Genomic DNA, 26,535 nt, shown 5'->3' with positions numbered 1-26,535 from the left:
CTCCGCTCCCGTGCGCCCCCTGGCTGGAGCAAAGCCGGGACGCTGGATCCTGGATGAAACAAGCGCCTGGCCAATTGGCTGGCACCCGGAGTAACACGCGCCTCAGTTGTATGCTGGTTCGGGGCCAATGAGTCGCCAGCTCTCCGGACCAGCCAGCCTTGGTGTCTGGAACAACTGGCATCAGTGTATCTGTTGCCCAGTCCTAGCGCCGCATGCAGAGAGCCCGGACGCTCTTCGCGCTGCGCTTGCCTCATGCTGGCTCCGGAGGCGCTGCCGGCCCCAGCACGCTGATCCCGTTTTCTGAAGTTGCCGCTGGTCCTCAAGCCCGTCACTTAACCGACCCCCGGCCAGCAGTCAAAGGTAGTGCGAAAAGTGACATTTGCCGAGCGTAAAAATTCAATTAATTCCAGAAGGCAGATTAAATATAAGTGAATTTTAATAATTTGCTCTACAGGCTGAGGATTACTGTAGGGGGAAGGAAGGAAATGGCACACACACGAGAGAGTATTTTTGGCACAAACATGCAGGATCGCTGGCCGAATATAATTAATCTAATTAATTCCCGGCATTGGCCAGGGAGGAGCTGCAGGGAGGCGCGGGAACACTGGTGTAATGTGGCTATAACAGTCAAGCCACCATTAAATGCCTTACCCCTTGCCTCTCCTCACTAGTTTCTCAGACACTGTGATGTCCCACGTGGACCAGCGTTCTCATCAGCTGGCATCACAAGTGAAATACACAGGGGTGGAGGCACTTTGCCCGTTCCCAGACAGTTATCACCTGTATAGCAGCCATGATACAGGGCCAGGTATGCAGGTGGCCTGGAGACCCACACACCTGGAATCAGCATGAGCTCAAAGGCCGCAGTTGCATTTCTCTGTCTAATCACCAGTCGCTGCAGTATTGCGCCACCCCTCCCCCGTTGATGCGATGCAAGCCCTTGGCGTCGGGACATGCTGACGTGACACCGGGGCCGCCCGAGTTTATCCCGATGGAAACGCTCTCCAAAGAGGTGACCCTGGGAGCAGTCAGTCCATGAAATTGTTGCCCATCCTCAGTGTCCGTTTAGGACAGTAGGATGTAGCATCCCATTATAGATGGAGGCCAGCACTGCAGGAAGCCAGCCAGCTGGTGTGAACAAACGTATCGACGGTGCTTTGTCAGGGATCTGGCCTGGAAGCCATATGAAAATCCATCGCCTTGCACTCTAGGTAGGGAAGTGCTGTTGGCTTTTTCTCCTGCTTTCTCCATTCGCTGAATACCAGAAACCACAAACGTTGCACAGAGCAACGATTTTTCTCGTCGGTTTCCAGAACCCTTCAGTTTGGAGGAAGATCCCCCTCGCAGAATGACAAATAACCGGCTGACACCTAGTCTTTTGTTTTGCCTCCAGAAATCAGCCCTGACCTAGAAAAGCAAGAGAGAATATAAACCTGTGTGGTGTATTTGTGTGTGTGTGTGTGTGCACATTGTGCGCCTGATCTGGGCAAAGGCGATAGGAAGATAGCTTTCATGTAACGATGAAGGTAGTCCACTGCCTACAAAATGCTGTTTCAAAGCCAGCGTTCATCACAGCCGCTTCCCACTGTGATCTTCGCAGATTTCACTCTCTCTTTCAATTGGCCCTAATTATGGCGCTGCAGTCTGACTGATCAGTTCTGTGCTTGTCACGAAATCCTCGAGGCGTGCATGAAAGGCCCCGTGGCATGGGCTGGTACCAACCTCACCAGCTGTATTGCCCGCACACTGGCCTCTTTCAAACACAAACGGTTTTTGGGGGGGGGCGGGTTGGAGGCAACGCCAATCCTCTTGCCAAAGAGATGCTATTTCCTTCCCCTCTCTGCTTCGTTTGGGCAAGAGCGGGCTTTGCAGCAGGCCTCCCGGCTGAGAACTGGCTGGCAGAGAGGGGCATATGGGAAACTGGGTGTGTAGCTGGCTGCCACCGGGGGGAGCACCTGCAAAGATGAAAACCAGTGCCAAGCCTCACGAACCCTGTTCTCCCTCCACGCTCTCTCGAATGCCCTAATTATTCCATGTTTGTTTCTGTAATTTACACTCTTCAGCTACTGATCCATCAATAATGAATGTGTTACCTGTCTCTGCGCGAGATTTAGGAGGCAGCTTTGAAAAGGTCTGCAAAGCAGCAGGAACCTTCCCCACCGTGCCCCCCCATCCTCCCCCCTCAAAAACCCCCAACCAGTGAGACAGCCGCCCGCAGCCTTTTCTCTTTGTAACTCACATCCGCTCAGACTCCAGCCTCTTTGGCAAGCGTCCTGCCAGCCTGGTGCACGGGGCCCATCTTTATTTTTTGTTGTCCTTTGCTCCTCCCACCCTTTGGGTTTTTTTTTTTTTAAATGCCTCATTACTATTTAAAACTGTCACTGTGCGTAGCGATCAAAACCGACCGAATCAAAGCCAGGTCCCCGCTCTTGTGCTAAAAGCACCCCCCTCCCCCAAAGCCCTGAGCGGAATGGACTCTGGGGACTAGCGATAAGCAATCCAAACTTCCCCCTTTCCTGGGGGAATCTGATATCGCTAGGGGCTTCCCAGCCACGCAGGGACACAGACGCCTGCCCCCAAAGAGCTTACAATGCCTGTGCGTCGTCTCGGCAACCACTGCGGTGCTTTCTGGTTCATTTCCATGGAGCCTGACGACCAGCCTCTGCTGTGAGGCTCGCCTTCCGTCTGCCCAAGCTGGCAAGGGAAACAGGCAACCAGTCTTCTTTATAAAAGTCCACCTCCCGATGGACAGATCAGTGCCCTGTGCGGTGGGGAATTCGGCTGAGGCAGACAGCTATCTGGGCAGGTTTTGCGGCACCCGCATGCAATCAAATGATCTGAGACTTGGTTTTGCGCTTTGACTGTTCTGAAGAAAAGTCACCCTGGCGTATTTTACAGCACAGGGAGTCGCGACGGTACACCGCTCAGGTTTTTGTTGTTGACACCGGCGCTAGCCTCCACCTGCTGTTGTCGGAGGGAGCTGGCGTGACCAGCCATCGTAATAAATGCACTGGAGCCATAGCCATCCCAGTCTGTACTGCCAGCTACCTTGTAAGCGGCCATTCAGGCTTCCAAAGGGGGCCTGTGCCGGAGCCTTGCCATCTCTTGGCGCTGGGAGAGCTGCCGAGATCACAGATCTGCCCATCAGTAATCAGTTCTGTTCTAGAGAGACAGGAGAGGCCGCGAGCGCCTCGTCAGCATAAGAAACAGAAGTCTGTCCCCTCTGGCCCCCCCAAGGTAAAGTTCACCGCCCGACGGCTGGCTCTTTTAATCCAAACCGGCCTCAGTCCGGACCCCAAGCTAGAGGGAGTCCGTACTGTGTTCCCTGGATACAGGCGTCTCCTAGGGCAGCCTTTTCCCTCCGCCATTCCATTGCGAGGGGAGGATCTGGCACGCCTTCCTCCAGGGTGTGGGGGGGATCACTGGTGAGAAGTGCCTCCTGACAACTCGTCTGTGCTTTCAGCCAGCTGGGAGCGTGCCCCTGCCGGCTGTGCCGAACACACGCTCGCTCACCCACTCCCAGCGTGTTTGCTCTCCCGTTGGGAGCGCTGGTTCGACAGCTGACTCTGTGAGCTGCTCTGTAATCTCCCTGGGTTTGTAATACGCTCCTCGCCCTCTGTGTGCTTGCGAGGTTAACTGCCATACAGCCAGCATTTGATTTTTATAGCCCTGGAAGAATGGTTTCCCTTCAATATATTTGCTGGGTGCTGTCCAGGAAAGGGCGCCTGCCAGCTGCCCTGCCACTGATCTCCCCGGCCAAGAGTCCCAGCTGCTCTGAGAGATGGCCATGGGCTTTGAAAGCAGGAGGCGTGCTCACGCAGACACGTGCACCTTCTGATAACACCTCGTTCCTGGGTCTTAGATCTGCTCAACATTTGCGCTGATCTCATTTGCTTAGTAGGTAAAGCAGACCCGCCTTCTCCCCAGACACGATCCCTCGTCCTTCCCCACCCCTAAGGAAATAAACCCCCAAGTCATGGCTTGATCATGGGGGGTAGCTTGGCCGATGCCAATACCCGGCTGCTCGCTGGCAGGCCGACCAGCTGGAGGCTTCAGGCTGAGACTAACAATGGGGCAGGTTCTCAGGTGCATAAATTGGAGCCTCAGTGATTTGCACCAGCCGGGGATCTGGCCTCAGAGTGCATCAAGCCGGAGCGTGAGGCTTGCAAAGGCAGGTTGGTTTCGTTTGCTGCCATGAGCCCGGGGCTGATTGGGCTCCCTGTGCGATCCTGTTGCCAGGCCGGGTGCAGACTGGGCAGGGGCAGCTTTCCCCCGGCGGGGCTGTGCTGGGAGTGATGCAGAAGGGGCTCATTCGCGGCGGCACTGGGATGGCTTGGAGTTAACATTTTGTGACAGCAGGTTTTGCCGGTGGCTGAAACGCCTCCTGCCTTGTCGGCGGGGCTCACGGCTGTGTCAGGGGCTGGTTTGAAGGAGCAAGACAGAAATTGGGGGCGGCGGGGGGGGAGGGAGAAATCCATGCAGGAGGAAGGCAAGCGAGCTACATCCTCAGCTTGTGCAAATCAGCTAACCCCGCTGACGCTCGTGGAGCTAGATTTCCACCAGCCAAGTGTTGGACTCAAACTGGGGAATGGAACGGGGTTTTCTGGTAGAGGTGCCCACACCGGAACCATTTATTGGACACCTCCCCAGCCCAGTGCAGTCCGGGTGTTGTTCGAAATGTGATCTGGACCCGAACCAGCCATGGGTTCGGGTTTGTAAAGCCAACTCCATCCCAGCCCCCACGTCCCTGCCAGGGGCTAGCACTTCTCGCCCAATTGCTGCCAGGTGAAAGTTGGGCTGCCTGGCAGCTGGTTCTCAGGTCTCAGACAGATCCAGCATCTTGCTCTGCATGTGCATAAAAAAGAAAGGAGGAGGAGGAGAAAAAAAACGGGATGTGGGGCACCAATTGCTAGCAGATGGTGCTGGTATTAGGAAAATGAAAATACATGCAGTAAATTTGCTATTTGCCAGTGTTAATTTCTTATCCCAAGGTAAAACCTTCCCGCTGGCCCATGCCATGCCATCTGCATGTTCATAAAATACATTACGGCGGAATTGATCGAGTGTCTGCACGCATGTGGGGCCCTCCGCTTCGCAGAAAGGCAAGGGGGGGGGGGGGGATGAGTGGGAAGCAGATGAGCTTTCGTGTCCGGGATCTTTGAACGGGCACGTATGCACAGACTGGTATGCGCACACACACACACGCCGCGTACATGCCCGCAGATGCAAACTGTGCATGCACACAGAGGCACGTACCTGCACACAGGTGAACCCAAACGCAGGCATGTGCATGCCACAGATGCAAACCATGTGCACGCTCAGAGCCATGGACGTGCAAACTGCACACAGTCACATGCACGTGGGTACACGTAAGAGCGGTACACATATGTATGCACACACAGACAGGTGCACGCACAGTTCACTCTCCCCCTCCTCCTGCAGGCATTGCCTCACCTTCCCAGTGGCCGGGGACCGCCCTGCTCGTGGGCTAATCACCAGTGTGGGAGTTCACTTTATGACACCCGGGGGGCTGGAATAGCCCCCATATCTGGCCAATTACTGCTGAATCTGTAATTCTCGTGACATACAACCTCAGCTGCCTCACCAAATGAGGCGATTAAAAGGCAGTTCCTTCCCTCTGCCTGCGAACACAGGAACCTTCTCTGCAGCTGGATTGATAGAGATTGCTGGTGACCTTTGCTAGGACAAGAAGTATTATCATTAATACTTCTGTATTTCCTGGGTTTGGGCGATGCATAAATCTCATATCAACTCAGGCAGGCAAAGTAATCTGCCAGGCTGTGTTATTAATACGCGCCGCCCTCGCCGCATAAGCTCTTTGTTATACTGTCTCCAACAAAAGGCCAGGATCGCCAGCTCTTCCAGAGGATGCACCGCACTCAGCATCCTGATCTCCTTCCGCCCAGCTACTGCGCCTCAGCCGCCCGTCTGCGGGTCCCTTTGTGTCTCTGGGCGTGGGCACGTGCTACCAACCTGCAGCCCCCTTGGTCCCGCTGCTGCATCCTGGTTGTGTTGCAATGCTGTGATGTTGCGTCAGGTCCTTCTGATCTCCGGGAGGGTGGGGAGGGGCGGGTTAGCTGATCCCGCCCCACCATGTGCAGAGATGTTTTATGGACCGGACTCTCTGGGGCATGACACCAGCTGGGCTTGGCCTCCTCCTTCCATTGGCGTTACTGGCAGGCCAGCACTGGTTGGTTTCTCAGATTTCAAGGCCAGAAGGAACCGCCTTGAAAACAAGCTTGCTTGGACTAGCGCAGATCTTGTTTGCTGCGGTTCGGTTAGGTTGCAGGGTGCTGGGATACACCAGGTGAGTCCTCTCTATCTGGTATCCAGGTACATAGACTCATAGGACTGGAAGAGGTCATCTAGGCCAGTCCCCTGCACTCAGGGCAGGACTAAGTACAGATTGAGATTCGTGCGCTCCCACTGGAGAGCAGGGGGACTGGAGTGGCTCGGCTGAATCGCGGGTAGATAGGCAGCGGGCTCTCAGTGCAGGAGACAGGCACTGGTCAGGGGGTGAAAGCCCCATAGGAGCCTAGCAAAGGAGGCTCAGTGAGGTGGGGGAGGGCAGGGGGTGTCGCATGCACGGGTGGAGAGGGACTGTGCATGCTTCTTGGCCTGATGTAGGGGGTGAATCCCCTGTGTCACCTGAAGGTGGCGCTGTTCAGGAATGGGGCATTAGGGCCAAGATGTTCACTAGTGATTTGGGGAGCCCAACTGCGGAGGCACCTTGAAGGAGCCTGGTTCTCAGGGGGCGGGTGCTTATCAGCGAATCAGGCCCCGTTCAAGGTATCCCCATGGATTTCAGCAGGGTTGTCTGGGGCTCTCTGGGCAGTTTCCCGTTGCACTGGCTTGTTTCCCTGACCCCTGTAATTCCCCGGGGCAGTGCTGTGTGCCTACCTGTGGGTTTATTTGCGGGGCTGTGGTTGGCACAAATGCCAGGCCAGCTGGACACCTGCCTCCCACCAAAAGCCACTGGCACTTGGGAGCTTGGAGCCTCTTTGGGCCTTTGGCAATCTCCCCCTCGCTGGTGGCTGTTAAGGTCCAGGGGGAAGCTGGAGCTGCATGAGACGTGGTGTGACGAGGGGCGGGCAGCGTTCAGCTGTCCCTGGCTAGGAGGAAATCACCACTCGCCTTCTTTCTATGGCACACTTTTGGTGGGGGAGGGAGACAGCTTAGTTGTGTGTGTCTGCAGGGAGCTGGCTTCAGGCAGGTGGTGGTGCTTGTGCCCCTCTCAAACCCCATTAGTCAGTGAAGACCTGGCACTTCGGGGAGACGTCAGGGGCCAGCGGCTCCCTCCGCTCCTCAGTGCAGTCCCCAGTGGCTCAGCTAGTGCCCGCCCCTGGGGAATGAGGCCTGGTCCTCCCGTCGGTGGCCTGGCATCGGGATTCCACCTCCAGGGAACCGAGTGGTGGCCAGCCGCGAACCTGGGCGATTCTCTCCCTTCTGAGCTGCCTGGCGGGTGAGTCAACTTTAAGAGGAGGTGCGGGGTTATCTCCCTAGCACGGCTGCCACCACACACGTGTGCTGCCCGCCCCTCGCCAGCGGTTTGAGACCGGGGCACGCTGGCTGATCTGTCCCCGACAGCCAGGGCTTACCCCAGACCGAGCAAAGCCGGGGCGGTTAGCAAGGCAGCCGGCCGGGGCAGCTGCGTATCGATAAAAGCCCTGATGAGAGAATGAGAAGATCTTGCTGGCCTCCATGAGAAATGTGGTCCTGCTCACACCCGCGTCTCTTCCCCTCCCTGGGCAGGCCCTCCTGCCAAACACGCAGTTTGCACGCCCAAGCACTGTGTTTCTGGAGACCCTTTGGCCATCTGGCCTGGGTACTGCCAGCGCGGCACAGGAGATAGATCCCCCGCTCGCTGGCCCGTGCCTTTGGGAAGGGTGTGTTTGGGGACTCAGGCCCAGGGACTCTGCCGCAGCCCTCCCGTGCAGCCCATGGGGAGTGGGGTGCCAGCACCCGCCTCGTGGGGACGGGGTCAGACGGTCAGCTCATCGGGGGGCGTAAAGCCCTCTGAGACCACCCAGAGCAGAGGGCAGGGAACCCTAACTGCTACTGGAGTGCAATCTTACTGCCCAGCTCACTCCATCTGGTGCATTAAGCCCCTTCCCTCGACCCCGCCCCCCCACGGCATACCATTAGGGGAGCTGCCGAGCGCCCTCCCAGCGCCCTGTGTACTCAGAACCTCGCAGGATCAGGCCCTAACGTGTGACCCACCCACAGGGCTGACCTGAGGGACTGGCCAGTGGAGTTGGCTGCTAGCGCCTCCTCCCAGAATCCGGGCCCCATCTCCTCACAACTTTGCTCCCCGTGCCCCCTTAGCCTCTTTGCCCTCTGTGTCCCTCCTCCCCCACCCATGGCCTGCCCTGTGCCAGCTCCAGCCTGTGTGAATGTCTAATCTCCAATTTTATTCGCTCTGCTCCAGCCTATTTGCATAATCCACATAATCACCCTGGTTTTAATTGCCCACAACTCTGCAGAAAGATCATGTGGTTAAGTGGTAAATCATAATTAGATAAATAATTGGCTTGGCCACAGCAAGCTGCTTTGTTATACCTGCCATCTGCTGGGCAAGTTTTTTCTTTTGCTTAGAACAATGCACTTCTGATGGCAGAGCATGCGGCTGCCTGGCTGATCTGTGGGGAGGGAGGCCTGGGCAGGGGGATCTGCGTGGAGAAGAGGGGTAAGGGGGAGGGGGGGGGGGTCAGCAGCTAAACCTGGAATCCTGCCCAGGAGTTCTGTGCACTGCACGATTTCCACCCCCCCCCCCTTGTGGGCACATTAGCCATTCATTACTGGGCTTGCTTAATGCATCAGAATGGCAAACCTGACTCCTTGAACACAAAGGGGTTGGCGAGGCTGGAGGGGGAAGGAGTGGAGGAGGCAGCGCTTGGGCTGCTAGCTTATTAGCTCTGTGCCAGAGGGGAAAAGCAAAGCCATGGAGGGGGGAACAAAGCCAGGGAGCAGGGCACAATGGGACGGCCGAGCGCTGGTGGCAGCAGTGGGGGGAGAGCACGAAAAAGACATGGCCGTGCAGGGCGTTCCGGGCGGTTTGTTCTCCTGGACATCGGGGACAGTCACGTTTCCTCATTGCAATGATGCAGGGGTGTGTGGAGGAAAGGGGTCTGCAAGCCCCCATAGATGGAAGCTGCTGTTGATCGGTCCTTTGCTGTTGGGGGTCTCCCCCGTCGTGGTGCTGGAGTCTAGTGGCGCGTGCGAGGGAGAGGTGTTGCTAATCAGTACGTGCTGCGTTCTCGGGGTGGGGTGGGGGGCAAACAGTCCCTGGGCCTGCTGTGAGCTTGAGGATGATGGGGTTCTCTCTCCTCCTTGGGAAACCCGCTGCTGTCTGTTCAGACAGAGTCCCCCGCCCGTCAAACCCCAGGGCAGGATTTCAACCCAAATCACGGGAGGTTGACGCATTTCCACCTGGCTCCGGGCACGAGAGGCCCAGCCACTGTCCTCGGAGCCCTCCATCTGCAGGATTGTTTCCAGCTCGTGCTCCTTGGTTCTAGGACATGGGGCCCATCTGCTCAGCATTGTCTAGGGAGGGGCGGCACGGCCACTCGAATATGCTCCTTTCTTAGTTCAGGCAGGAGAGTAACCGCTTGGGCTGTTCTGGTTCGAATAGCTCTCACTCCCCGTATTCTTTGTCCGCGCCACGCTGCCGAAGGCGCTGGGGAGAGACCCGCTTGGAGCTGCGAGTTCCAGACGACTCGAGGAGTGAAGTGGGAGCGCAGCACAAGCAGTCATCGAGCAGGTCATCTGAATCACTGGCAGTTGGAACGGCCCTGGCTGAGACAAGCCTGTCTCCAGGCGCGGCTCCAGGCACCAATGCAACAAGCACGTGCTTGGGGCGGCAAGCCGCGGGGGGGGGGGGCCTGCTGGTTGCTGTGAGGGCAGCCGTCAGGCTGCCTTCGGCGGCGTGCCTGCGGGAGGTCCGCCGGTCCCGCAGCTTCAGCGGTAATTCGGCGGCGGGGATGCTGAAGGCGTGGCACCGGCGAACCTCCCGCAGGCATGCCGCCGAATCTGCGTGACCAGTGGACCACCGTGCTTGGGGCAGCAAAAACCATAGAGCCACCCCTGCCTGTCTCTCCTTTAATAAAGACCCAATGTAACCGTCGGCAAGCGGCGGATCTGCAGACACTTCCATTTCCCTGGATTTCTCTTCCCCTGGATTGCGGGGTTTTCCTCCGTCGTCTTTTCAATTTGATTACTGCAGATGCTTGCATAAAACCAGGATCTTTGGTGACAAGTCCGTCTGCTCCCGCTGCGTCAGCCCTGCCTGGATTGTCTTCAGCCTCCCATTGGGACGTCACAAGCGAAGGGTGCGGGATCTCCTACCTGGAGGATGGGAACCCCCAGATGCAAACGTCCTGCGGTTACCCTAGCTAGGAGAAGGGAGCCGAACCGTCAGGCTTCAGGCCTTAGGCCGGTTAGGAAAAAGCTTCCCTGTTAAGCATCTAGTTGCATAATTGTTCTTTGCAGGAGTTTCCTTTTGAAGGGCCTGGGGCTGGCCAGTGCAGGAAGTAGGATGCTGCCCTCGTTGCGCTGTCCAGGGTGATTCTCCGCTTGGTTCCCATGACCCCGACGTTCAGGGGTGCTAAGATCTAAGGCTTTGGTTTTGCCCGGTATAAGATGGGGCCAGCGGGGTGGTTTGGAACTACACCAAAGTGTGTGTGTGGGGGGGTGTACAGCTCTGGGCTGTGGGACCTACGAGCTCTGGTGCAGATAGAGACGAAGCTCTCCTCTTCCCGCAAAGGCCCCAGGAGAAAATAGAAACCCCACAAATCCTGGGTGCGCCAGCCAGGCTGAGGCGTCTCCAAGGAGCATGTTCAGTGTCAGCTTTGCTCGGGGAAGGGGGTCTCAGAGGTTCTTTGAGATGCAAAGTGAGTGCCCTCCTCTCCTCTCCTCTCCTCTCCTCTCCTCTCCCCTCCAGCTAGCGGCAGGTGGCTTTCAATCCCTGTCCGAGGAGCCAGACCAGGTCCCATGTGGACCAGCCCCTCTGGCCGGCGCAGGGGGTAACCCTAGTGGGTATTCCCCAGGGCTTTGCCTGGGGAAATGATCTAAGTGAGGGGGTTTCCTCCGCTGCCCCCCACAAGGCCTCCCCACTGGCCGCCACCAGCTGCTTTGTGAGCTCCTGTTTTTCACACCCCTTGTGTGCAACTGACAAGGAAAATGGTTCCCGAGCCCTTTGCAATTGCAGGCACGATGGCCGTTCGGGTTGCTGCTGCTCTCTGGGCTCCTTCCCAGGCCAGTACGGTGGATACCCTGTGCCCAGTGGCCTGGATTTGTATTCCTGCTGGGAATGCATCATCCTTCTGCACCTGGGCCGGGCCGGGAGGGCCTGAGGGGCTCCAGGGAGCAGTGTCCTGAGGTGCACGCACCAAAGGACGCGCACAGTTGTGCTGCTTTGCAGCCTGGCGAGAAATCCTTCCAATTAAAACACTTCTCTGGTCTTTCAGGCCTTGCCAGTGTAATTTACAATGGGCTTAAATGCACCCGGATTCAAATGGCTGAGCAGGTACACCTAATCCTCTCGACAAACCCTCACCAACCTCCGCTTTGTGAGGCTGCTAATCCTCCCTTGGAAACCCCAGCAAATGCCTCTACAGCGAATGCTCGGTAAAGTGCCCCCCTAGTAGTGCAGCAAGGAGAGAAGGGGAGGGAGGACGCCATATTCTGCTCTCTGTCTCTGCCCAGGGATCCCAAGCCATTGCTGTAGGATGCTGCTGTGCTTTCTGTAAGGGCAACTGGCAACGCAGGGGATCCCCGCTCGGTGGCAGGCCCCGCCCGGCAACGCAGGGGATCCCCGCTCGGCGGCAGGCCCCGCCCGGCAACGCAGGGGATCCCCGCTCGGCGGCAGGCCCCGCCCGGCAACGCAGGGGATCCCCGCTCGGCGGCAGGCCCCGCCCGGCGGCGCAGGGGATCCCCGCTCGGCGGCAGGCCCCGCCCGGCGGCGCAGGGGGATCCCCGCTCGGCGGCAGGCCCCGCCCGGCGGCACAGGGGATTCCCGCTCGGCGGCAGGCCCCGCCCGGCGGCGCAGGGGGATCCCCGCTCGGCGGCAGGCCCCGCCCGGCGGCACAGGGGATCCCCGCTCGGCGGCAGGCCCCGCCCGGCGGCGCAGGGGATCCCCGCTCGGCGGCAGGCCCCGCCCGGCAACGCAGGGGATCCCCGCTCGGCGGCAGGCCCCGCCTCGCAGCCGTGGTGCATGGGGCACTGCAGTACAGTGCGCAGCAGCAGAACGCTGCTGTGATCACATGCCCGCGAGTGGCACCGGTGCCAGGCTCCTCTCTCCGGTGCCTGCACTCTCGAAATGAGCTCTGATTAGTTGGCTTGTTGTCATTTGCCAGATCAATGATCCGTGGCAGAGTGATGGATGGAAGAGCCTATGAAAACTGAACGGGCTAATAGGGCAGCCCCTGCCTCAGCAGCATTCGAAACCTCCCAGCTATTCCCCGCCGGGAGGCTCACACGGACAATTTGCTGAGCTCTTTGGCTCTCCCCCTCCTGCGTCTCTCTTGAAGCTCCTGGCTGGAGTCCCGCAGCCATCACTAGACAGCGTGACGCCGATGCGCCACGCACCTCCATCGGCCCGCCTGGCGCTCCAGGGCACGGTGTGTGCAGGTGGCGCTGGCACAGCTCCGCAGGAGGCCTTCACCCTCGTGCCACTGCTTGAGTGAGGGTTTCAGGATCACGGGGATGCAGCGATGGGAAAATAGCTCCGCTAGGTTCTTATAACCCCACCACAGGACTGAGCCTCTCCAGCTCCTGCATGCGGAGGGGAGATGCTCATCACAACAGACTTCAGATCTCTCCTGGCGAGTGCTTTGCCTTCCTTCTCCGTTGCCTTTGCTGGCCTCGGGACCTTGTCTTTCGAACCCATCACCCATGTCCTGGCCCTCGGTGTTGGCTGTTACCCAGTTACCCTGGTGGTGGCTAGAAAGTGAAGACCCCGCTGCTCCAGCGCAGCACCCCCGCTGGCTGGAAATGCTCGGAAAGCCCAGCCAGTCCCAGCCTTGTCCTGCGCGCGTCGGGAAGGTCGCGGTGACTTTGATGGGAGTTGCAGGAAAGCTTGGTGCTAAGTTTAGCTCAGAGGTGGCATTGCAGGGAGGCCCGGGCGGAGTCTGTGGGAGTTTCCGCCGGGCACATGGTAATTCTCCAGGCACCAGGAGGGTGGGGGGAGAGGCGCCCAGCGGCTGGTGTGACTGCGTGGGGAGATGGCTCACCGAGGTGCACATGGCTGGGTTGGGGGACTGGGTTAAACCGGGCAGAGGAGGGTTCTCACCAAGGCCCAGTTAAGCAGCTCTGAGAGCCTGTCTCACTGAAATGGGAATTCCAGGGTCCTTTTTCTTCCTTCCTGTTCTGTGGCCGGGATAAAGTTTCTCCAGACACAAGAGGAACTTCAGGGAGCAGTTCTCGGTGCTGGGGTGATCCCCAGCCCGTCCTGGGGGGTGGTCCCTGCCTCCCTCTGCCTTCGCACCACGGCCAGGAGACCGGGGGGGGGCTGGATGGTAGCAGCAGCCCCACAGGCTCCCCAACGTCCCAGCTCAGACCTGCAGGCCCATTCCAGATGTCTCTGCCTCATCCCATGCCCGCCCCCCATCCTGGAGTCAGGCCAGGTGGTTCATATCTAGCTGCGTTCATCCCCAAGGACCTCCTGGGTGTCCATTCCCACTGCATGCGCCGCGCGGCTGGGGGCACTGGAAAGGTCCTGCCATGTTACGGAGACAAAGCAGGACCATGGACTCTGGCAGGGGCAGATCTCCTAAGGAGCATGAGTACTTAAGCCACTATTCCGCAGGATCCCAGCTGGGCCTGAATTCTAAAGACCATGGCACCCTCCTGACTGGATCCCCATTGACACTGGCGTTTGCATGGGGAAGGCGAGCGTCCCCCAGTGGTGAAAACCCCTTTATCCGTGTGGCCAGATCTCCCACTGGGGAAGAGCGAAGAGGTCTAGCGTCCCAGCTGATGGAGTGGGAGGTGGGGGCGAGGGGCAGCCGGCAGGAAGCAGCCAGGGAGCGGTGCCATGTCCTCTCCAAGGTTGCAGAGCGGCTGCCCGTCCCTCGTGCCCGCAGTGGTTGTGACTCTGCTCCGAACCTTGCGAGCGTGCCGCAGCACGGCCAGGGGAGGTGTAACGCGGGCGCCCGTCAGGCAGTGGATTAATGAAGCGGGTTGTAGGTGCACTGGAGCTCTGCTAACGAGGGGCGGGGAATATGTGACAGCTCAGCAGCAATCCTCGTTAACAATCGCACGGAAATGAGGCAGGCCCCCACCCCCTTGGCAGGGGCACCGAGCGCTGACTAGCTGTTGGGTTAGAAAATGAGTATTCCTCGCGGGCGGCCAGTACCAGGGAGGCCACCGAAATGCATCCGCTGTCACGTGCCACTGCTGTTAATCCTTGCCTAGGAGGGGGGGAACAGGTGGGTGGGGCCTGGGCACGTGATGCTAAAGGCCACTGGTTCTAGTTCTAGTCCTGGGGGTGGTGAGTGGTTAGGAAGGGGCGGCCTGGGGATCTCAGGCTGTTGGCATTAGCCCATCTCACAGGGGGCATGTGCTGGCTGTGTTTTGTCCTCCTCTAGTGGCTGGTCCCTGTGGAGGATAACAGCCTACTATAAGTTAGTGGAGTTACAGCTATCCCTCCTCTAGCTCCAGTGGAAGAGGGTTGTGCTTTGGCTCTGAAGGTCTGAGGTTCTGTCCCTGCTGATGGTGCGGGGATGGGATGGGATGGGTGGGATTGTTACTGGTTTACTATCTGCGGGGGGCGGTCTCTCAAGGGTCTTTCTCCTGTGCTTGCTGAGGCGACATCTTTGCTCATTCGACAGGTGTTTGTGACTCATATATGTGGTGCTAGGGACGGAATGGGAGCTTCTGTTTGCTTGTGAGCAGGTGCAGCCTGGGGGTTACCGGAGCTTGGGGCAAGCCTGTCTTCTCCTTTCCTACTGTGCAATCGTTTTCCCCTCTGCGTGAAATTCACCCGCCACTTCTGCAGGCAGGACCTTGGTTTGGTTTTGATGCCCCTGCATGGGAAAGCCGGACGCAGCTCTTAGCCACTGCACGTCTTGCCACCCGGGGAGTGAGAGCTGAGGCCACTGGGACTTGAGCTGCAGTTAGATTGTGCCCACAAGGGAGGCCGCCTCTTTGAAATGGAGGCCATGAGCACAGGGCTGGGGAGCCAGGGGTGAGGTTAACAGAGGGGAGTTAGACGCACAGCTCCTGCCATTGTGGGAAAGCCGGAGAGTCATGTGTCTAATGCCCCTGGTCGGCTCTGCTGTGTAAACTGCCCCTTTCAGCCCCCAGCCCCTTCCCTGTGCCCAGACCCCAGGGCAGATATCCCTCCCGGCGGAGAACCCGGCCCTCTCCGGGGGGGCGGAGATCCCTCCCAGCGGAGAACCCGGCCCTCTCGGGGGAGAACTCAGCTCTCTCTAGGCTTGGTGCTCGGCTGTCCCATCCAATTAGTCTCCCAGTTCCCAAGCACCAGCGAGACTGGTCTCATTTCTGTGCAGACAGCCCTATGTGCCAAGCAATCCGCCCTGGTGCTGGGTCCCACCGCACAGTCAGCAAATTCGGCAGTGGCAAAGCAACCGAGGCTTTTCCCTCCTCCTTTTCCTTCCTGGGGCCTCGGGCTGAGACTCCCGTCTGGAAAATCCAGGGGGTCCCCTGGCTCTGGAGGGAAGGAACAGGAGGAGAAAGCGTGGATCCTCAGTAGGGAAGCATGCACATGCCCCCCTGCGTGCCGCCTGCACTCCCCCCCCTTCACATTCACACATGCTTTCACCAGGCTCCGGCTGCCTCATTCACCAGTGCTCCAGCTCTGACAATGCGAGGCAATTAGAATTGAAAATCTATGCAAACCAGCTGTTAACTGATTGCAAAGGAGTGCAGCTGTGCGCTGGCTCCAGCCGGAGACCAGAGGAAGTGTCACTGCAGCCCAGGGTTAAGAGGCAAAGCAATGGAACAAAAGCCAAAGGGGACAGAGGAGGCCTTATCCCCGTCCCAGGCCTCCTGGATGCAGGCCTGGCCAATATCCCACGTCTGTCTCTCTCCGGGGCACGGTGTCCGTGAACGGGGGTGCGTGTGTGATCCCAGCTTTTCTCCAGCTGCCTGCCTTGGGTTGCTTGGGAAGGCTCCTTTCCAGCAGGGTTTGGTTGAGGGGGGGCCGAGCATGGTCCCCCTTCGATGGCGACAAGGTGGGAGGTCACCTAATGCCATTGTTGAGATGATGGGATCTCCCCCCCTACTCCTTCACTTTGCTGCTGTGTCTGTCAGTTACGGGTCATTCACCTCCTGCCCACAGGACTTTGCTGCAGCTGTTTGTCCATCTCGGAGGCTCTGGGGCGGCTCCCCTTCCTGGGGCAGCCCAGGCCCTGTCTAGGGGCCATCTGAAAGAGTGACAGCAAACCGGTTGCAAAGGCAGCACGGACGTGCGTTTTGGTTTACACCAGGTGGGTTTCAGCTTCGTTGGCATCGATGTGGAACAGTGATGCTCGTCTGCAAAAGGCCGGGTGGCCTCCACTGGGTCAGCGACAGTGGTTTAGCGAAAGCGGAGCAAGTGGGTGTGTGGCTAAGGTCGCTGTCTGTGTGGCTAGCCCTCTGTGTCGCAGTGCCCAGGCTCTGGCTGTACTGGGGGAACGGGGGGGGGGTTATGCTCCATTTGCCAGGAGCTGGAGATATTGCTGGATCGTAGTTGGTAATAAATTACTACTTCCACTGCTGCTGCTCCCACGAGCTCAAAATAGCGGCTTTTAAGCAGGCGGCTGGCGCGGGTTGAGTTCAATGGCAATCTGCTCTGAAGGGTACTTCACTCTCATTATCGGCCTTTCAAGGTGTCTGTGCCGTACCGGGCGGGGGGGATGAAGGGGCTATGCCCAGAGCGCTCCATTTCCCTGCGAAGACGCGGGCAGGCTGGAGCAGATCAGCATGTGTCAGCTGAGATCCCAGCACCAACCTGGGGAGGCAGCCAGCAGGCCAGGCTGTCAGGGAGGACAGGCCACCCTCTCAAATGTCCCCCCCTTTCCACCCCACCCCAGCCTGATTTATGTCTCACCCCCACCCCCACTCCTTGCACTTACCTCGCTGCTCCTTGCAAGTGCCTATAAATCTGAGCCACCTGCTGCAGCTTCCCAGTAATTGCTGTATCGTTCAGAGGCATCCGCTTCCCCCAGCCCCTCGCTCCATATTTCATGAGACCTGGGAGCTGCTAAGCGGAGCGTGACAGGGGGGCCTTCCCTCCCCCAGCCCAAGAGCGAGCAAGCAGCAGGCGTGTGATGGGGGCTCCGGCATGTGCAAAGTCCCTTGTTATTCCCCCCCCGCCCCCGGCACCTCGTCCATGCCACAACAAGGAGGAAAACACTAATGGTGCCTAAAGCAAATGGACGCATGCGTAATGTAGCTAATGGTCAGGCCCGCAGGGAGAGACGGGGCCATTAATGATGACAGCTCCCACTTCCCCGCGTCCCCTGGTCCCGTGATGTATGGAGGGGCCGCCGGGAGAATTTTAATTCATGACATCAGCTCACAGGCGCCCAGGGCCGTCCTTCCGCCCCGGTGAAATCCATTTGATTCCTGGGGTGAAGCGGGTAGGGGAGTCGGCAGAGGGGGCGTCGCACAGCAGTGCCTGAGGCAGCCATCTCTCTGTAGGGAGAAGGGCTCACGTAGTGGGTTGTGTCTGTGAAATGCTGCTCCAGGGCGGTCAGGTCCCCTTGAGGCAGGGTCCAATGGTGAGCCCATGACAGATAGGGATACTGAGGCAAGGAGGGGCAATGCCCTACTCGAGACCCTGGAGAGAGTCAGACTAGAACTCAGGAGTCCCTGATCCCAGGCCTGTGCTCTGTCCACTAGGCTCTCGTGGCTTCGTTAGAATGGGATGCTGGGGGCGCGCCAGGGAAGAGCACATGGTGAGGTACAACGATGGGCAGGGTGTGTTGGTATTTGCTCCCCAAACTGCTCAGCGTTTCCCTCGACAGCTGCGGCCCCTCATTGCCAGGGGGCTTTACCATGTCCAGCTGGGACTGATGGACCTTAGGTGGAGGGAAATTCCCATGACTCACACCCAGCTCCCTGCCTTGCACAGGGGCGCTGGGACCCAGCTGCGGTGGTGGTAGAGGGTTGGGTCATGCCGACGCTGGCGGAAGGGGGAAGCCTGGCACGGGCATGGCCTGTTGGGCAGGAGAGCAGCCTGTGGGTGCCAGTGACCGATTCCCTTGGGTGTTCCGAGGCTCTCCTCGGACAGAGCCGAGTGCCAGCCAGCGTCAGCCACCTCCCCTTTGCCAGCGTCTCCCCTGAGCAAAGGGAGGGCTGGCTGGCTGCTGCCTCCTGGTGGCTGCTGGGGTACGTGCCAGGCCTCCCACCCCTCCACCCATTCATTCTCCTGCACCTCGCTGGTGCATTCAGAGCTGGGCCCCTGGACTCTGAGCCTCGCTATTACCAGTGCATCCTGAGCAGCGCCCCAGCCTCACCTGGCGTCCGGAGACACCGCTCTCCAGCTGGAGGGAGCTCAGTCCCCCACCCCCAGCCTGGCTTTCAGGGGCTTAGGCTCAAATCTTCCTAGCGGGTACTGGGACTAACTTAGCCCTGGTGTGACTCGGCCCCCGCGGCTGTATCCGGCCTGTGACATGCAGCTGTCTTGTGCTGAGCTCTGAGGGGGAACTGACGCCGCCCGCTGGGATGCGGTTATGCAGGGGTTTGCTAGGTGCGGTGCGGTGCCCGTCTCCCTGGGGCCCTGTCCTCTGCTGGTCTCCCCAGCCCTGCCCTGCTGCCAGCCACACGTGTCCCCCCGCCAGCGATGGCACGTCAGGATTCCCTGGTCCACTCAGCAGCAGCCACAGGGCGTTGGGGGTGCTCAGCGCCTCTCAGGATCAGGCCCCCACCAGCGTATCCCAGATTTTGGCCAGCTACAGCCCTTCAGTTTGGCCCCTCTCTTTTGCCCAGGGAGTGTTTTGCTTCTCCCTGGCGGGGCGGGCCGGAGCAGGGTGTGATCTTTCTGCACCGGGCCCCTGAGCTGCATTTCTGGGGTGAACCAACAAAGATCTCCATCTTGCACCTCACCATCCATGCCAGCTTCTTGCAATGCCAGTTTCTCCCCAGCACCCTCCTCCCCGCGTCACCCTGCGGTGCCAGCCCCGATCCCACTCCCTCCTGCCCCGCGGCTGCTGCCGGTATGTTATTTGTCTCTAGCCGCACCAGGCAGACAGGCTGGTTCTGCTCTCGCTGTCAGAGGAGGCTGCCCGTGCCAAAAAATCCATCGGCATCATCAGCAACAGATGGAGGGAGGATGGCAAGGGCCCAGCTCCCAGCCCCACGTCAGAGCTGGAGGCAGGGAGCGTGGCGCCCGCCTTAGTGATGCCCAATAGGCATTGCTCTACAAGCACTGAATCAGGCCCCTGTCCCAGGCAAGGTGGGGATCCCACGGATGGGATGCTGCGGAGCTGGCAAGGGGGGCATAGGGAGGAGTAAATCAGCCGCCCCTCCCCCCCACCCTCCTGGGCTCCCCCCATCAGTATTCATCCCTAGCACAGGGACTGGGTTTTCATCACTCACCGGCCTCCGCGCTATCTTTGCCAAGCCTGTTTGCTCTCCGGTGCCAGGAGCCAGGCGCGTAGCACTGTGCCAGGGCAGCAGGGAGCGGCGTCGCTGCCAAATCCTCCGCCGCTTCCCGAGGGGGGGGGAGGGCATTGTACACACACGCACCCCCCCACACACCTGTGCGTGTAAATCCCCGCCTTCCCTCGCTGACCCACCGGCTGTTCTGCCGCTCCAGGGCCGGGAAGCCAGGTGGGGCGCCAGACCCAGCAGCAGCTGAGCCTGGGTCAGCGGGCTGGACCCGAACTTCCCCACCGCTGCGGGGGGAGGTCAGCTCGAGCCTCCTGTCTCTGGCTGCCTGCTGGACTGAGGGAGCCCTGTGGCCATCTGACTCTGGCGCTGGCTTCCCATGCTGGATCGTAGCAACAGGCCTGGGCGAGGGTCCCACCTGGGAAGGGCTGGCTGCCCTGTGACCCCTTTCTCAGAGGGTCTCTGCGCGCCGACAGACAATGCTCGTTAGGCCTCCCACGAGGCCAGAGGCAAAGAGAGATGCCAGGAGTCTTGACTTGAGTCCAACTACCAAGCCAGGCTGTATCCCCTCCGCCAAACACTCTTGGATTCATGGCTGCCTAGCAAAGCAACTGAGATGGGCTGTCAAGGCTGAGGAGTACTTGCACCTCTGAAGCTGTAAGTGTTCAGCTAATATAGCGAGAGGCAGATAAAAGAGATCTACCCTTAAGCTTCAGGGCAGGGGCTGATTGCACTGGGGGTCAGGAAGGAATCGCTCTGTCCCCACTCACCCCATGCAGGGTTTTGGTAAAGCCAGGTGCATTACGCGGCTGGGGAGGGGCCTTTTAGTGGCATGAGGCCGCTAGCCGGTGGCTGGAGGCTGGATAGCTGGACAAGCGGAATCAGTAACCTGTTCTTGCATGGCCAGTTTGAGAACTACGGGGGAAGATGCGTCTGCCCCCAAAAGTCCTGTCTGCATCATAAGCAGGGTCCTGTGTCTTTCCCTGTTGTCCCTCCCCCCGGATGGGCATTGGTCTGGTTTACTGGTCCTGCCTCAGTGCAGGGGGCTGGACTTGGTGACTTCTCGAGGTCCCTTCCAGCCTGACGTTTCTGTGATTTTAATCCCCTGCCCCTTTTCCCAGCGCCGGTCCTGCCTCGCCTCCAGCTGGGCAAAGCCGTAGGAGTCAGGGGTATTACTCCGGCTTCCAGGGGCGTAGCTGGGATCAGAACCAACCTGCCCTGTTCGGCAGCACAGGGAAAAATGCGCCCCAGGCACCGGCTGGTGTGGGCGGGAGAAGTGAAACCATTTGGCCTGGGTGTGTCCTGCAGCAGCAGGTGTCCCCAAACAGGAAGCTCCACCTCCCCACGCGGGACATCTCCCAAGAGCTGCAGAGCAGATAAGTGGGGCCACGGCAGGAGAACGGGCCAGCTCTGGGACGCTGCCCTGCCATGAAAGGTGAGCGGGGGGCTTCTCTCTCCGTTCGGCTAGCCCCACTGTACCCCTTCCTTGGGCACCCAGGGCTTCTCCTTACGCTGCAAACCCTAGCGAGTGCCGGGGCAGCTGGCCAAAACAGGGTGGCTTTAATGCGCAAAACTCTAGTTTTCTCTAGTCCTGACTTCGATGGGCGTGCTTAGTTCCCAGGGGACGTCTTGCAGGGATCCGAAACCTGATGGAAGACAGGAGCCTGGGAGAAGTGTGTGTGTGTGTGTGTGTGTGTGTGTGTGTGTGTGTGTGTGTGTGTGTGTGTGTGTGTGTGTGTTCTACACTTCCATTAGTGACAGTGTTGGAAAGCTCTGTAATTCCTGAGCCATGGCATTGGATCTCTCCGATATTCTTTCATGCTCCATGATTTAGGATTGACGGGAGGCAGGCATGGCCCAGAGAGGTTTGGCTCCAGATCTGGGTCTGAAATGTTCCCACCGTTTCAGGAAGGTTTGGATCTGGGCTGGTTCGGTTCAGCCCATTGTAGCTCTAAAGAACAGCTGTGAGGTTTGGCTGCTGACGAGCTCAGGGGTGCTGATCTCTGGGTAGGGGGGGAAGGGGGGTACTCCAAGCCAAGTGTTATTGTCTAAGCCACACGGTTGGGTGCCGAGTGATCCTGCTCTCTGGAAGTTTGGAGAAACCGAGCCAGGCCCCGAACAAAGAGGCTATTTGGATTGTGCTGAGTCTTGTGGTGTTTGTTTTGTGGGGTGTGCGGAGGGGGATGGGAAAGGGGTTTACAAGCGGTGTGGCTGTTTGGATTGCCTGCTGTAGGCAGCCTACATGGATTTTGCATTTGCTGCCCTAGAGCAAAAGTGGGAGAGCCTAAAGTGACAGACCGCATCTCCTCCCTGCAAAACTCTTGGGGTGGGAGGCTGCATTTTAGGGTCTCTGTGAGGCGCATGACATACTGGGAGTAAAAACAGACGGACATGAAAGGCCAGATTCCTGCCTGATATAACCTTCCCCCCCAGAACTGGTGCAGTTACCCCTCAGATGGATTGGCCCTGGTGGCATTGCTAACGCATGTCACGCGCCCAGATACAGCAGAGATGGGCGCATTAAAATTTAAAGCTTTCAATCCCACCAATCATCAGCCCCTCTCCCTATGCCTCCCTCTCATCCTGCTCTGTCATAAGCATTCAGGTCCCCAAGCAAGTCAGAAAGTCCCGGTGCTGCTGTAATGTTTGCTGGGGCTCAGTGATTCCTGGCAGGTGGAGGTGCTGCCTGTTTCCATACTGGGGGAGTGAGGGGGGTTTTCCCTTTCCTTCCTGGTAGCAGTGCCCCCTAAGCGCTGCCTTGGGTTAAGGGCTGGGCTGGTTATGGGAGAGCTTCCCCCTTTGATGAATGCTGCCGCGCTCCTGTATTTGCTCCCGGCTGTTTATGAGTTCGGTGGAAGTCTGGGGGCGGATCCTGTTGACGGCTGGAGATTGCAAACCCAGACTTGGCATTTGAAACCCTGCCATGGCTTGTCTGCTGCTGCTTTCTCTTAAAAGGACCTTTCCCCTAAGCCACTGGGCAAGCCCGTTCCGATGGCCGCTTGTGACTGTCCCGTGACAGTCACCAAGCAGCTGCGCTGGGCACACCCGTCCACTGTCTAGGCCCTTTCTAAAGAGCCAGGATCCCCGCTGACCGACGCATGGAGGCTCACGCTCCCTCATCCCTGTGCTGTAACGCGACCCAACGGGAGCGCCCCCGCAGAGGAAGTACCCAGCCCCTGGCCTCACGGACCCTGGTCCTGTGGGCTATTTCAGGCTGAGGTCACGGAGAGCATCGGTGTCAGGCCCCAGGAGTCCTGGCTCCCAGGCCCTGCCCTGAGCACACAGACAAGACGGCTGTGGTTTAAGGGAGCTAAGGCTGGTGCTCTCGGAGCAGCCGCTCTGAGTGGATCCGATGCGTGTCAGTGGCAGGCGAATGAACTCTTGGCCAATGATGCCCCAGGAGTTGGGCCGAACCTTGAGCGAGCTGCTCCCCACAGCTGCCTCCAACCCAGCCGGTGAGGGTTACGCAGCCCGGGCTCAGCACATGCAGCAGCAGCGAGCTCTTCACACCCCTCCCGGGCTTTCCGCTGCAGGTGGCTTGTGTCTAGAGAGGCTCCTAGCCGCGGCGCCTCTCTCCCGGGGCTGGCTCTGGTCTGGCGCGCTGCGGGCGCTCTGTGGGCGAGGAGGAGGCAGCTCTGGGATTACGACCGGAGGCTGTGGCTGAGGAGGGAGGGGGGCTGTTTGTACAAATGGAAACACCTGCTCGTCCCTGCCCAGACTGCTACAAACAGAGCTGGCTGAATCCAGGGGGGGCTTGTGCTCCCCTGTGCAAATGTGACTCCTGTGAGGCCAGCCCAGGGCCACACGTGGCAGGGTCCAAACACAGCCTGTGCCAGTGAGACAGAGCAGGGCCCAGGGCCCGGGCAGCTGTCAGGCTAACAGATGGGGATCAGCCACTCCCCGGGGATGAAGGGGTTGGCTGGCTGGGTTTAGGCCCAGAGTTAAGACCGTAAGAACGGCCACACTGGGTCAGACCAAGTCCATCTAGCCCAGTATCCTGTCTTCCGACAGTGCCCAATGCCAGATGTTTCAGAGGGAATGACCAGAACAAGGCAAAATTTATCTAGTGATCCATCCCGTCGCCCAGACTCCAAGGCTTAGGGACACCCCAGGCATGGGCTTGCGTCTCTGATGTCTTGGCTAGTAGTCATTGATGGACCCATTCTCCATGAGGATCGGTCCCATTGTACGTGTGGGCCGATCCGTGTCTCTGTCGCCTCGCTGAGCGGCGGTGCCCTGGTGCGTGCTGCGATCCCGAACGCCCCGGGCTCGCCGTGGGAGGGAGACCTACAGAACATGAGGGCCTGACGGTGCACGGGGTGAGTCCCGCAGCCCCCACTGACCTCAGGCCCTGCGGCTAGGGTACAGATCCTGCTCGTTCCCATAGGAAGAGCTCCCCCTACAGGAGGTAAAGGGCAGTACACAGCCTACACATATGTCCGGAAAGTACCTGACGGGGTGTGGTCCCGGGGGCAGGGCACTGGACTGGCGCTCGGGAGGCCTGGGGTCTGTTCTCAACTTGGCATCTGACTTGCTGTGCTGGCCAGATCCTCAAAGTTCTGTAGGTACTTCGCTCCCATTGATTTCCCACTGAGTTCGGCGTCTGTATACCTCTGGGAATCGGGGCCTTCACCTCTTTGCGACTCCATTCCCCGTTGACCTCCCTGGTAAAGTGCTTTGAGATCCAGGGGTGATCAACGCCTTGTCAAGTCTAGGTGTTAATGTATATAGTTCCCGATGGGCCTTCCCAGCAGAGCTGCTGCCTAGCCCTGGTGCTGCTGTGTGGGGTCCTTTGGCTACCTGATGCTATTTCTCTCAGGATCATTTATCCCCAGCAGCTGCCATTATCCAGATCTCTCCCGTTGCATGTAAACCCTGGGATCAAACAGCACCTTTCACTCGCTGGCACCTCTCTTACCACAGAAATAGTGGATTGGGCCAAAGAGCTCCTAATGCCATCTAGCACCGAGTAACGTGGCAAGGTGGGTACCAGGTGAGCAAGCAGGCTGATGATCATCCTGAAGATCAGGATGCAAAACCTGGTTAAAATTACTGGGCCAGATTCTGGTCTCGCTGGCAGGACGGTGAATCCAGAGTTACTCCAGATTTATGCAGGTGGGAGATCAGAATCAAGCCCAGTGTATCTTACTGAGCCCAGGGAAATCCAGCTCCGTAACAATGGTACAGAAATGAGTAGGTGGGGATGGAAGAGAATTCCTAGTCCCTTGTCGTTCACCTGGTGCAGAATTTGCCTACAGCGGATTCCCCTGCTCTTAGTGTCCATTTAAAAATCTGAAGCACTGGGTCTGCCACCTCTTCCCTCATGCTGCCTGAGGCATCAGTCGAGATTTTCCTGTTACTCACCTTAAATTCCCTTTATTTCATTTCATCCTGTTGCTTCCACTTTGTACCCGAACACGACCCTGGAGCATTCCCTGCCTCTAAATTGTCTACGCCCTGAGATCCTGGGGGCGCCTCAGAGCGTATCGCCTCCTGCCTGAGGAGGGAACGCCAGCTCCACTCCGCTGCACAATTTCTGCACCCAGAGGATTCAGGATAAGTCCGATCTGAGGAAGACCCCAAACCTGTGCACACAGAGTTTTGCAGCTGACTTACGCAGGAGCAAGAGTTGGTACAAATAACGTAGTGTAGATGTATTCAGCACCTGTCATCCCAGATCTAGTTGCCTCACCGCTGAAAGGCAGCCACCTCTGGTGTGGGGAACAGCAGTTGTAGCGTAGTGCACAGCAACATTACACAGCAGTCCAGGGCGCCGAGAGCAGAAGGGTATGGCCTCTGGTTGAAACTGCCGGGAAGGAATTTAGGTAGGCCAGACGTCATTGCCTGAGTTGGAGTCAGGCCAAAACACCTCCGACCTTGAGATCTTTAGACTATGTCTGCACTGCTGGGGACCAAATAGCAGAACTGGTTCACAGCTTGTTTGCAACACAGTTCCAGCCAAATTGCTGAAAACACTGATTGTATCAGGTAGCCTCGAAGTTCCGATCCTTGATGTGTAAACGGGAATCTCAGCTAGAAGTGGGGAGAGGGTATTCTCTGTGTTTGGCACTGGTCCGGCCGCTGCTGGAATCCCGTGTCCAGCTCCGGTGGTCACAGTTCAGGGAAGATGCAGATGAATTGGAGAGGGCTCAGAGAAGAGCCACGAAAATGATGAAAGGATTAGAAAATCTGCCTTCCAGTGATAGACTCAACCTGTTTGGCGTAACAAAGAGACCGTGAAGGAGTGACTTGATCACAGTCTGTAGGTACCGACAAATATTTGATAACGGGCTCTGGGTCTAACAAGATCCAGTGGCTGAAAGTTGAAACTAGCCAAATTCAGACTAGGAGCAAGGTGCGAATTTGTAAGAGTGAGGGTAACTACCCATTGGCACAGCTGACAGAGGCTTGTGGTGGATTCTCCCACGCTGGCAATTTTTAAATCAAGACTGGATGTTTTCTCCTCAAAGATCTGTTGGGATCGAGGTAGGAATTAATTCAGGGCCGTGCTCTGGCCCGCGCTATGCAGGAGATCAGACTAGATGATCACAGTGATCCCTTCTGGCCTGGGAATCTGGATCTAGACCTGTTTAGAAACTGGGCACGAACGTGCCGGCTGGAGCCTGGTTTTGACTGAGACTCTGTCTGCAGCTGTGCCGCTGTAGCATGGTAGCGTAGCCACTTCCTACGCCACCGGAGGGGGGTTTTCCGTCAGTGCAGGTAATCAGCTTCCCTGGGTGATGGTGGCTAGGCTGATGGAAGAACTCTTCCGTTGCCCTAGCCATGTCTGCACTGGGGGTTAGGTCTGCTTAACTCCGACGCTCGGAGCGTGACTTTTTCACACCCCTAGGCGGCATTGCTTGGTCAGTCTAATTTTTATGTGTAGACGAGGGCTAAGTACCAGCCACCCAGAAATTACACTCCATATCTAGGGGGCCGGGGAGTGTGTGTGCACGCGCG

At 58.4% G+C, this 26,535-nt stretch overlaps 1 protein-coding gene and 1 long non-coding RNA gene across 5 annotated transcripts in view; one reads left to right on the top strand and one right to left on the bottom strand.

The window, feature by feature from the left end:
• GSE1 (Gse1 coiled-coil protein) overlaps positions 1-26,535 on the top strand; it is a 343,522-nt gene that overhangs the window by 257,947 nt on the left and 59,040 nt on the right. The gene's annotated exons all lie outside the window — the stretch shown is intronic.
• LOC135975642 (uncharacterized) lies at positions 422-12,086 on the bottom strand. The gene is made up of 2 exons (XR_010592618.1): positions 2,590-12,086; positions 422-1,407 (listed from the first exon to the last, which is right to left on the bottom strand). It is a non-coding gene; the product is annotated as an uncharacterized LOC135975642 (long non-coding RNA).

The sequence above is a fragment of the Chrysemys picta genome, chromosome 14 (genome assembly GCF_011386835.1).
Source record: "Chrysemys picta bellii isolate R12L10 chromosome 14, ASM1138683v2, whole genome shotgun sequence".
In the NCBI taxonomy this organism is placed as follows: domain Eukaryota; kingdom Metazoa; phylum Chordata; order Testudines; family Emydidae; genus Chrysemys; species Chrysemys picta.
The sequence above is the reverse complement of the archived record's forward strand: the minus strand, read 5'-3'. Positions and strand labels throughout refer to the sequence as shown.